Source organism: Pelobates fuscus, chromosome 2, assembly GCF_036172605.1.
Source record: "Pelobates fuscus isolate aPelFus1 chromosome 2, aPelFus1.pri, whole genome shotgun sequence".
Classification (NCBI taxonomy): domain Eukaryota; kingdom Metazoa; phylum Chordata; class Amphibia; order Anura; family Pelobatidae; genus Pelobates; species Pelobates fuscus.
Window position 1 is genome coordinate 213,157,069 of NC_086318.1, and position 11,967 is coordinate 213,169,035.

Sequence of the window (11,967 nt, forward strand, 5' to 3'; positions counted from 1 at the left end):
TGAGGTACCCCACTGGTGACAAGCCCAAGCTTCAAATATACTCCATTGACTACAACCCTCTGTTGCCTGTCACTCAGCCACTGCCTTACCCATTCAACAATATTGGAATCCAAACTTAAAGATTGCAGCTTATTGATAAGCCTTCTATGTGCAACAGTGTCAAAAGCCTTACTGAAATCTAGATAAGCAATGTCTACTGCACCACCCTGATCTATAATTTTAGTTGCCCAATCAAAAAAAAAAATCAATAATAAAAAAAACTGTTATCATTAGTAATGTAAATTTCTATACACCTTTGTCATAGTGTCACTTAGTTTAAGTTTTCCAGCCTGTGTAAAACTGATCTTTTCCCATTTTAGTTTGTTGGACTGAGAATGTTAAGTTCATTGACCTGTGTAGAACTCTTCTAGTTTGTATAAAGTACACATAAAAGAGGAGCTTTTGAGTTAATTACAAAGGACATATCTTTTCCAACTTGCTTAGGCACAGATGGGGATTGAACCAATGAGCTTTGGTTTACGAGACCAACGCCTTACCACTCGGCCACTGCGCCTACTTTGAAGGTGCAGTGGCCCCCAATGTACTAATTAGAATCAAAACAAATTGAATATTTAAAACTGCTATGTCACAGCAGTATTTGACGGTTCTATTCCACTCTCAGATATGAAGTGCAGGCCCCAAATGTACTATTTAGCACCAAAACAATTTTCATTTTTTAAACTGCTATGTCACAGCAGTATTTGACGGTTCTATTTGACTCTCAGATATGAAGTGCAGGCCCCAAATGTACTATTTAGCACCAAAACAATTTGAACGTTTAAAAATGCGCTGTAACCACAAAATTTGACGGTTCTATTTGACTCTCAGATATGAAGTGCACCGCAGGCTGCAAATGTACTATTTAGCACCCAAAAAAATGTGAATTTTTAAAACTGCTATGTCACAGCAGTATTTGACAGTTCTATTTGACTCTCAGATATGAAGTGCAGGTCCCAAATGTACTATTTAGCACCAAAACAATTCGAATTTTTAAAACTGCTATGTAACCACAGTATTTGACGGTTCTATTTGACTCTCAGATATAAAGTGCAGGCCCCAAATGTACTATTTAGCAGCTAAAAAATTTGCATTTTTAAAGCTGCGATGTCGCAGCAGTATTTGGCGGTTCTATTTGACTCTCAGATATAGAAACATAGAAACATAGAAACATAGAATGTGACGGCAGATAAGAACCATTCGGCCCATCTAGTCTGCCCAATTTTCGAAATACTTTCATTAGTCCCTGGCCTTATCTTATAGTTAGGATAGCCTTATGCCTATCCCACGCATGCTTAAGCTCCTTTACTGTGTTAACCTCTACCACTTCAGCTGGAAGGCTATTCCATGCATCCACTACCCTCTCAGTAAAGTAATAATTCCTGATATGATTTTGAAACCTTTGTCCCTCTAAATTAAGACTATGTCCTCTTGGTGTGGTAGTTTTTCTTCTTTTAAATATAGTCTCCTCTAGAGATGTCGCGAACATAAAATTTTCCGTTCGCGAATGGCGAACGCGAATTTCCGCAAATGTTCACGAACGGGCGAACCGGGCGAACCGCCATAGAATTCAATAGGCAGGCGAATTTTAAAACCCACAGGGACTCTTTCTGGTTACAATAGTGATGGAAAAGTTGTTTCAAGGGGACTAACACCTGGACTGTGGCATGCCGGAGGGGGATCCATGGCAAAACTCCCATGGAAAATTACATAGTTGATGCAGAGTCTGGTTTTAATCCATAAAGGGCATACATCACCTAACATTCCTAAATTGTTTGGAAAAACGTGCTTTAAAACATCAGGTATGATGTTGTATCGATCAGGTAGTGTAAGGGTTACGCCCGCTTCACAGTGACAGACCAAATTCCCTGTTTAACGCACTGCAAACAACCGCAAACAGTCCATTTGCACAACCGCAAACTCCCCATTTGCACAAGGTTGGATACCAAGCTAGCCATGTCCCGTTCCTTGTCCTCACTGATGTCATTGAAGGTCTCTTCCTCCACCCAGCCACTTACAACACCAAGGGTCCCCGAAAGGTGACAACAAGCCCCCTGCGACGCCTGCTGTGTTTGGTCTTCCACCTCCTCAAAGGTGCCTGCAATATCACTAATAAAAATATTAAAGAGAATGGGTCCAAGTACAGATCCTTGAGGTACCCCACTGGTGACAAGCCCAAGCTTCAAATATACTCCATTGACTACAACCCTCTGTTGCCTGTCACTCAGCCACTGCCTTACCCATTCAACAATATTGGAATCCAAACTTAAAGATTGCAGCTTATTGATAAGCCTTCTATGTGCAACAGTGTCAAAAGCCTTACTGAAATCTAGATAAGCAATGTCTACTGCACCACCCTGATCTATAATTTTAGTTGCCCAATCAAAAAAAAAATCAATAATAAAAAAAACTGTTATCATTAGTAATGTAAATTTCTATACACCTTTGTCATAGTGTCACTTAGTTTAAGTTTTCCAGCCTGTGTAAAACTGATCTTTTCCCATTTTAGTTTGTTGGACTGAGAATGTTAAAGGACCACTCTAGTGCCAGGAAAGCATACTCGTTTTCCTGGCACTAGAGTGCCCTGAGGGTGCCCCCACCCTCAGGGACCCCCTCCCGCCCGGCTCTGGAAAGGGGAAAAGGGGTAAAACTTACCTTTTTCCAGCGCTGGGCGGAGAGCTCTCCTCCTCCTCTCCGCCTCCGTTCCTCCCCGTCGGCTGAATGCGCACGCGCGGCAAGAGCTGCGCGCGCATTCAGCCGGTCACATAGGAAAGCATTCATAATGCTTTCCTATGGACGCTTGCGTGCTCTCACTGTGATTTTCACAGTGAGAATCACGCAAGCGCCTCTAGCGGCTGTCAGTGAGACAGCCACTAGAGGAAATAGGGGAAGGCTTAACTAATTGATAAACATAGCAGTTTCTCTGAAACTGCTATGTTTATAAAACAATTAGTTAACCCTAGCTGGACCTGGCACCCAGACCACTTCATTAAGCTGAAGTGGTCTGGGTGCCTAGAGTGGTCCTTTAAGTTCATTGACCTGTGTAGAACTCTTCTAGTTTGTATAAAGTACACATAAAAGAGGAGCTTTTGAGTTAATTACAAAGGACATATCTTTTCCAACTTGCTTAGGCACAGATGGGGATTGAACCAATGAGCTTTGGTTTACGAGACCAACGCCTTACCACTTGGCCACTGCGCCTACTTTGAAGGTGCAGTGGCCCCCAATGTACTAATTAGAATCAAAACAAATTGAATATTTAAAACTGCTATGTCACAGCAGTATTTGACGGTTCTATTCCACTCTCAGATATGAAGTGCAGGCCCCAAATGTACTATTTAGCACCAAAACAATTTTAATTTTTTAAACTGCTATGTCACAGCAGTATTTGACGGTTCTATTTGACTCTCAGATATGAAGTGCAGGCCCCAAATGTACTATTTAGCACCAAAACAATTTGAACGTTTAAAAATGCGCTGTAACCACAAAATTTGACGGTTCTATTTGACTCTCAGATATGAAGTGCACCGCAGGCTGCAAATGTACTATTTAGCACCCAAAAAAATGTGAATTTTTAAAACTGCTATGTCACAGCAGTATTTGACAGTTCTATTTGACTCTCAGATATGAAGTGCAGGTCCCAAATGTACTATTTAGCACCAAAACAATTAGAATTTTTAAAACTGCTATGTCACAGCAGTATTTGACAGTTCTATTTTACTCTCACATATGAAGTGCAGGTCCCAAATGTACTATTTAGCACCAAAACATTTAGAATTTTTAAAACTGCTATGTAACCACAGTAATTGACGGTTCTAATTGACTCTCAGATATAAAGTGCAGGCCCCAAATGTACTATTTAGCACCTAAAAAAATTGAATTTTTAAAGCTGCAATGTCGCAGCAGTATTTGACGGTTCTATTTGACTCTCAGATATAGAAACATAGTAACATAGAAACATAGAATGTGACGGCAGATAAGAACCGTTCGGCCCACCTAGTCTGCCCAATTTTCTAAATACTTTCATTAGTCCCTGGCCTTATCTTATAGTTAGGATAGCCTTATGCCTATCCCACGCATGCTTAAGCTCCTTTACTGTGTTAACCTCTACCACTTCAGCTGGAAGGCTATTCCATGCATCCACTACTCTCTCAGTAAAGTAATACTTCCTGATATGATTTTGAAGCCTTTGTCCCTCTAAATTAAGACTATGTCCTCTTGTTGTGGTAGTTTTTCTTCTTTTAAATATAGTCTCCTCTAGAGATGTCGCCAACATAAAATTTTCCGTTCGCGAATGGCGAACGCAAATTTCTGCAAATGTTCACGAACGGGTGAACCGGGCGAACCGCCATAGGCGAATTTTAAATCCCACAGGGACTCTTTCTGGTCACAATAGTGATGGAAAAGTTGTTTCAAGGGGACTAACACCTGGACTGTGGCATGCCGGAGGGGGATCCATGGCAAAACTCCCATGGAAAATTACATAGTTGATGCAGAGTCTGGTTTTAATCCATAAAGGGCATAAATCACCTAACATTCCTAAATTGTTTGGAATAACGTGCTTTAAAACATTAGGTATGATGTTGTATCGATCAGGTAGTGTAAGGGTTACGCCCGCTTCACAGTGACAGACCAAATTCCCTGTTTAACGCACCGCAAACAACCGCAAACAGTCCATTTGCACAACCGCAAACTCCCCATTTGCACAAGGTTGGATACCAAGCTAGCCATGTCCCGTTCCTTGTCCTCACTGATGTCATTGAAGGTCTCTTCCTCCACCCAGCCACTTACAACACCAAGGGTCCGCGAAAGGTGACAACTTTTAAATAGTACATTTGGGGCGAATTTCCGCAAATGTTCACGAACGGGCGAACCGGGCGAACCGCCAAAGACTTCAATAGGCAGGCGAGTTTTAAAACCCACAGGGACTCTTTCTGGTCACAATAGTGATGGAAAAGTTCTTTCAAGGGGACTAACACCTGGACTGTGGCATGCCGGAGGGGGATCCATGGCAAAACTCCCATGGAAAATTACATAGTTGATGCAGAGTCTGGTTGTAATCCATAAAGGGCATAAATCACCTAACATTCCTAAATTGTTTGGAATAACGTGCTTTAAAACATCAGGTATGATGTTGTATCGATCAGGTAGTGTAAGGGTTACGCCCGCTTCACAGTGACAGACCAAATTCCCTGTTTAACGCACCGCAAACAACCGCAAACAGTCCATTTGCACAACCGCAAACTCCCCATTTGCACAAGGTTGGATACCAAGCTAGCCATGTCCCGTTCCTTGTCCTCACTGATGTCATTGAAGGTCTCTTCCTCCACCCAGCCACTTACAACACCAAGGGTCCCCGAAAGGTGACAACAAGCCCCCTGGGACGCCTGCTGTGTTTGGTCTTCCACCTCCTCAAAGGTGCCTGCAATATCACTAATAAAAATATTAAAGAGAATGGGTCCAAGTACAGATCCTTGAGGTACCCCACTGGTGACAAGCCCAAGCTTCAAATATACTCCATTGACTACAACCCTCTGTTGCCTGTCACTCAACCACTGCCTTACCCATTCAACAATATTGGAATCCAAACTTAAAGATTGCAGTTTATTGATAAGCCTTCTATGTGCAACAGTGTCAAAAGCCTTACTGAAATCTAGGTAAGCAATGTCTACTGCACCACCCTGATCTATAATTTTAGTTACCCAATCAAAAAAAAAATCAATAATAAAAAAAATGTTATCATTAGTAATGTAAATTTCTATACATCTTTGTCATAGTGTCACTTAGTATAAGTTTTCCAGCCCGTGAATAAATGATCTTTTCTCATTTTATTTTGTTTGACTGAAAACGTTCAGTTAATGGACCTGTGAAGAACTCTTCTTGTTTGTATAAAGTACACATAAATGAGGAGCTGTTGAGTTCTTTCCCAACTTAGGCACAGATGGGGATTGAACCCGTGATCTTTGGTTTACGAGACCAATGCCTTACCACTTTGCCACTGCGGCTACTTTGAAGGCGCAGTGGCCCCCAATGTACTATTTAGCACCAAAACAATTTGAATTTTTAAAACTGCTATGTCACAGCAGTATTTGACGGTTCTATTCCACTCTCAGATATGAAGTGCACACACCAAATGTACTATTTAGCACCCAAAAAAATGTAATTTTTAAAACTGCTATGTCACAGCTGTATTTCAGGGTTCTATTTGACTCTCAGATATGAAGTGCAGGCCCCAAATGTACTATTTAGCACCAAAACAATTAGAATTTTTAAAACTGTGCTGTAACCACAGTATTTGACGGTTCTATTTGACTCCTAGGCCGCAGTACAAGTCGCAAATGTACTATTTAGCACCCAATAAATTAGAATTTTTAAAACTGTGATGTCACAGCAGTATTTGACTGTTCTATTTGACTCTCAGATATGAAGTGCAGGCCCCAAATGTACTATTTAGCACCCAAAAAATTTGAATTTTTAAAACTGCTATATCACAGCAGTATTTCAGGGTTCTATTCAACTTTCAGATATAAAGTGCACACACCAAATGTACTATTTAGCACCAAAACAATTAAATTTTCTAAAACTGCTATGTCACAGCAGTATTTGACGGTTCTATTTGACTCTCAGATATGAAGTGCACACACCAAATGTACTATTTAGCAGCAAAAGAATTTGAATTTTTAAAACTGCGATGTTGCAGCAGTATTTGACGGTTCTATTTGACTCTCAGTTATGAAGTGCAGGCCCCAAATGTACTATTAACCCCTTCAGGACCGCTGACGGTTCAGGACCATGAGCGGTAAAACACGCGTTTGGACCGCTGACGGTCCTGAACCGTTATAGCGAAAAATGGGCTGCGGGAAGCGATCAAAGATCGCTCCCGCCACTATAACGCTGTTACTATCTGCCAGACATCCCAGGCAGATAGTAACAGCCAATTGCGCCGTGTGAGCGATCTGCGATCACTCACAATTGGCTGCTGTCAAAGTGGGTGTTACAAACACTCACTTTGACAGTGATCTCTGCCCCTCTCTCCTCTGTAGCGTTTTGTGAGGCGAGACAGACAGAGATTGTGATAGTTTGTTGCAGCAGAAGTGTTCCAGAGCTTTATACAGTATCTAAAGTGAATAAAAAAAAAAATCAGTTTTAACCCCTTCCCTGCCAGATCTGTTACAGCAGTGCATTTGTACTGTCTGCATTTTGTTTTTTGCCCTTAAAGGGTTAAATTTGTTTTAAAAATCTGTGTCTTGGTCTGTCTTGGTCTGTCTTGGTCTGTTTTGGTCTGTCTTGGTCTGTCTTGGTCTGTCATAGTCTGTCTTAGTCAGTCAGTTTCCTTCCCCCAAATCTCCATTAGATTTTTTTTTTTTGTAATATTGATTTTTATTTTCAAAGTGAAAGTTACAAAACGTGGATATTTTTACAAGTTAACAAGCAGTCAAAAGTAAACTTTTTTTTTTGTAGTTGTTTTGCAAAGACAGTTGTAAGATACGTCTGAAGTGTTAATATCGGGTGCAATATAATAACAGGTGGGTTCGCAAACCAGCGATGATGAAAGGACACGCAGGTCCCATATGTTGTTGCCCTGAGCGGGCTAGACGCTTACCCATATTTAATACATAAGGCTACAAAATTAGGTATTGTGTGTCAATAGTCTCGGTTACCAGAGTACGTCCCGTAGGCTTGAGTCTGTTCCAGGATCAAGCTAAGAGGGACCAAGAAGTATGCAAACTTAGTAATTCGGAGGTCGTGCATGTGGCCGGGCTCTCAGAGCTTGGTAGCTTCAGTGTTGTATCGTACTAGTTTCACTAAGCTTCTCTAGATTCATTAATATAGGTGTACTTGTGCACCGTCCGTGTGTGGGTTCATGTTGTGTGTCATTCCACTGATCTCTATTCTGTGTCGTCCTGAATTAAGGGTATGTTGTGGTGAATGTCTACTCACTCGTCTGAGAGCAGGCGGTATGGGGTCCCTAGGCGGTCGGGTGTGTGCGTTGAGCTTCCATTAGATTTTTGTGACAGGAGGTAGTTTAGGGATTGCTGTTTAGTCTGTTTTAGTAAAAAAAAAAGTATAAAAAAAATGTGTGTGTTTGTAATTTGTTTTAGTCGTGTGTAAAACATGCAGCGTATGTATAACTTGCAGGAGGCATATGCTTTATTGGTGTCAGACTGACCCAGGTCAGTTTTCTGACACGTCTAGTCAAGACGACATGTCATCTGTGTGTGAGCCGGCTGAAGAAAGAAGCTGTGCTTCCTCTGCTACGCCGAATGTGGAGGAGGACTGGGTACCTAAACAGTTAGCCGAGCCCAACATCCCCCCTTTTAGTGCCAACGCAGGCATTAATGTTAATGTGGATGGCTTCTCCCCAATGCAGTATGTAGAACTATTTTTAGGGGATACCATCTGGGAAGAGATTGCTTCCCAGACTAACTTGTATGATACCCAATTTATTGATAACAATCCAGGTAGCTATACAGTCAGGGAGCATGACTGGCATCTTACAGATGTCCCAGAGCTTAAAAAATTCTGGGCTCTTACAATGCTCATGGGGATTATAAAGAAGCCATCGATTTGCTCATACTGGAGCACCAACCCAATAATGTCTAGTCCAGTATTCTCCCAAACCATGCCTAGAGCCAGATACGAGTTACTGCTGAGATTTTTACATTTCAGTGACAATACCCTCTGTCACCCTAGAGATCACCCCCAATACTGCTAGACCATTTTCAGAACAAATTTTCGGATGTTTATACCCCCCAACAAAATGTATCCATAGATGAATCTCTAATGAAATACAAAGGGAGATTAGGGTTCAGACAATACATCCCCTCAAAGCGCTCTAGGTATGGCATAAAACTCTACAAACTGTGCGAGAGCGAAAGTGGATACACATTTGCCTTTCGTGTATATGAGGGGAAAGATGGTCAACTGGTACCTCCTAGCTGTCCTGACTCCCTGGAGACAAGTGGGAAAACTTGTATGAGACCTACTAAACCCCTTGTTTAATAAAGGTTACCACCTTTATGTGGATAATTTTTATAGTAGTGTCCGTCTGTTTAAAACACGTTATGGTTTACAGACACTGACCTGTGGCACTGCCAGAAAAAATTCCAAAGACTTTCCACGATCTCTCATAGATGAAAAATTTAAAAAGGCGAATGTAAAGCACTTCGCAAAGCTGAAGTGCTTGCACTAAAATTTAGGGACAGAAAGGATGTTAACATGCTAACCACCATCCATGAGGAACGCATGTCAGACGTCTCTGTCTGGGGCAGAGTAGAGTCCAAACCGGTTTGCATCAGGGCGTATAATAAGTACATGGGGGGTGTTGATTTGGCTGATCAGCTGATGCAGCCATATCTTATTTTAAGAAAAACCAAAGCATGGTATAAAAAAGTGGCTATCTATCTGATGCAAATAGCAACCCACAACTCATTTTTGCTTTTTAAAAAAAATCATCCAGGGAAAACCACCTTTCTCCAATTTCAGTTGAAAATAATTTCTTTAACAATTTATGGAGATGGACAAGTTCCAACAACGGTGCAAGCTGAGTCCAGACATTTTATTTTTAAGTTACCGCCAACTGCTAGAAAAAAAAAAAAAAACAGAAACGTTGCCGGGTCTGTTTTAAAAACGGGAAAAGGACCGACACCCCTTTTCACTGTCCTGATTGCCCTTCAAAACCAGGACTGTGTGTAGGAACATGTTTCAAGCTGTACCACACAGAACAGTTGTAAGAAGTGTTCCTGAATTTTTATTTTATTTTTTGTTTCTTTGTAAAGCAGCCATTTTTTGTTAGTCAGTTTCCTTCCCCCAAATCTCCAGTTAGATTCTATTTGCAGGAGTCAGTTTAAAGATTGCTGCTAAATGTACATTTGCTACCTGCACATTTGGCCTAACAAGTTTTCTGGCAGTAACACATAACCAGCTGGCCAAAACCAGATGACGTGTGCATAAAAAACAGAATAAAAAAATTACCACTACACTTTCTTTGGGGGGCAAAATGGTTGGGGGAAAAAAGTCAAAACACCCCATCCTCTATAACCTTTGATGTCTACTTTATAAAAATATATACTATATATACTGTCATGATGGCAAAAATATGTCAAACTGAAGATAGACCAAGCATACCTATATATCAAGTTGAATAACTGACATGTACAAGTTCTGATTGTTGCCTTTTGGCCCCCAAACAACCCCGCAACCCTATACATGGGGGGTATCACTGTACTCGGGAGATGTTGCTGAACATATTGGGCAGTGTTTGGCAGTGACACATAACAGGATCTGATAATTCATGCCTAAAGTACAATGCGTGTGGGAAAAAAACTGAAAAAAAAATTACTAACTCAATGTTTGACAAAGCCTGGTGGTAGAATTAGTGCATGGAAAGTGCAAAAATACCACCATGTGAAATATCCTAGGGTGTCTACGTTTCAAAAATATATGGTTTGATGGGGGTAAAATACATTGGCCGGCTTCAAATATGTCCCAAATAGGACATGCATGCAGGTTGACTACATGTCAAAATTCCAAGCTGGGAAACTGATATGCGCACCTGCAAAATGTGGCCTTTTAGCCCCCAAACAACCCAATGCACCTATACATGGGGGTATCCCTGTACTCGGGAAATGTTACTGAACACATATTGGGGTGTTGTTTGGCAGTGACACATAACAGGATCTGATAATTCATGCCTAAAGTACAAGGTGTGTGAAAAAAACTGAACATTTTTTAATAACTCAATGTTTGACAAAGCCTGGTGGTAGAATTAGTGCATGGAAAGTGTAAAAATTCTACCATGTGAAATACCCTAGGGTGTCTACTTTTCAAAAATATATGGTTTGATGGGGGTAATATACATTGGCCGGCTTCAAAAATGTCCCAAATAGGACATGCATGCAGGTTGACTACATGTCAAAATTCCAAGCTGGGAAACTGATATGCGCACCTGCAAAATGTGGCCTTTTAGCTCCCAAACAACCCAACACACCTATACATGAGGGTTATCCCTGTACTCGGGAGATGTTGCTGAACACATATTGGGGTGTTGTTTGGCAGTGACACATAACAGGATCTGTTAATGCATGCCTAAAGTACAATGTGTGTGAAAAAAACTGAAAACAATTTACTAACTCAATGTTTGACAAAGCCTGGTGGCAGAATTAGTGCATGGAAAGTGTAAACATTCTACCATGTGAAATACCCTAGGGTGTCTACTTTTCAAAAATATATGGTTTGATGGGCGTAATATACATTGGCCGGCTTCAAAAATTTCCCAAATAGGACATGCATGCAGGTTGACTACATGTCAAAATTCCAAGCTGGGAAACTGATATGCGCACCTGCCAAATGTGGCCTTTTAGCACCCCGACAACCCGACACACCTATAGATGGGGGGTATCCCTGTACTCGGGAGATGTTGCTGAACACATATTGGGGTGTTGGTTGGTAGTGACACCTAACAGAATCTGTGAATTTATACCTGAATTGCAATTTATGTGAAAAAAATAAAAAAAAATAATGCAAAGTTTGACAAAGGTTTGTGGTAAAATGGCTGCATTTGGCTGCATCTGGGGCAGAGTAGAGTCCAAACCGGTTTGCATCAGGGCGTATAATAAGTACATGGGGGGTGTTGATTTGGCTGATCAGCTGATGCAGCCATATCTTATTTTACGAAAAACCAAAGCATGGTATAAAAAGGTGGCTATCTATTTGATGCAAATAGCAACCCACAACTCATTTTTGCTTTTTAAAAAAAATCATCCAGGGAAAACCACCTTTCTCCAATTTCAGTTGAAAATAATTTCTTTAACAATTTATGGAGATGGACAAGTTCCAACAACGGTGCAAGCTGAGTCCAGACATTTTATTTTTAAGTTACCGCCAACTGCTAGAAAAAAAAAAAAAAACAGAAACGTTGCCGGGTCTGTT

The 11,967-nt window shown here is 41.0% G+C and overlaps 2 non-coding genes across 2 annotated transcripts; both read right to left on the reverse strand.

Moving 5' to 3' along the window:
* Positions 1-481: 481 nt before the first annotated feature.
* TRNAT-CGU (transfer RNA threonine (anticodon CGU)) lies at positions 482-553 on the reverse strand. Its single transcript has one exon. It is a non-coding gene; the product is annotated as a tRNA-Thr (tRNA).
* Positions 554-3,165: 2,612 nt separating this feature from the next.
* On the reverse strand, positions 3,166-3,237 carry TRNAT-CGU (transfer RNA threonine (anticodon CGU)). The gene has a single exon. It is a non-coding gene; the product is annotated as a tRNA-Thr (tRNA).
* Between the last annotated feature and the right edge of the window lie 8,730 nt (positions 3,238-11,967).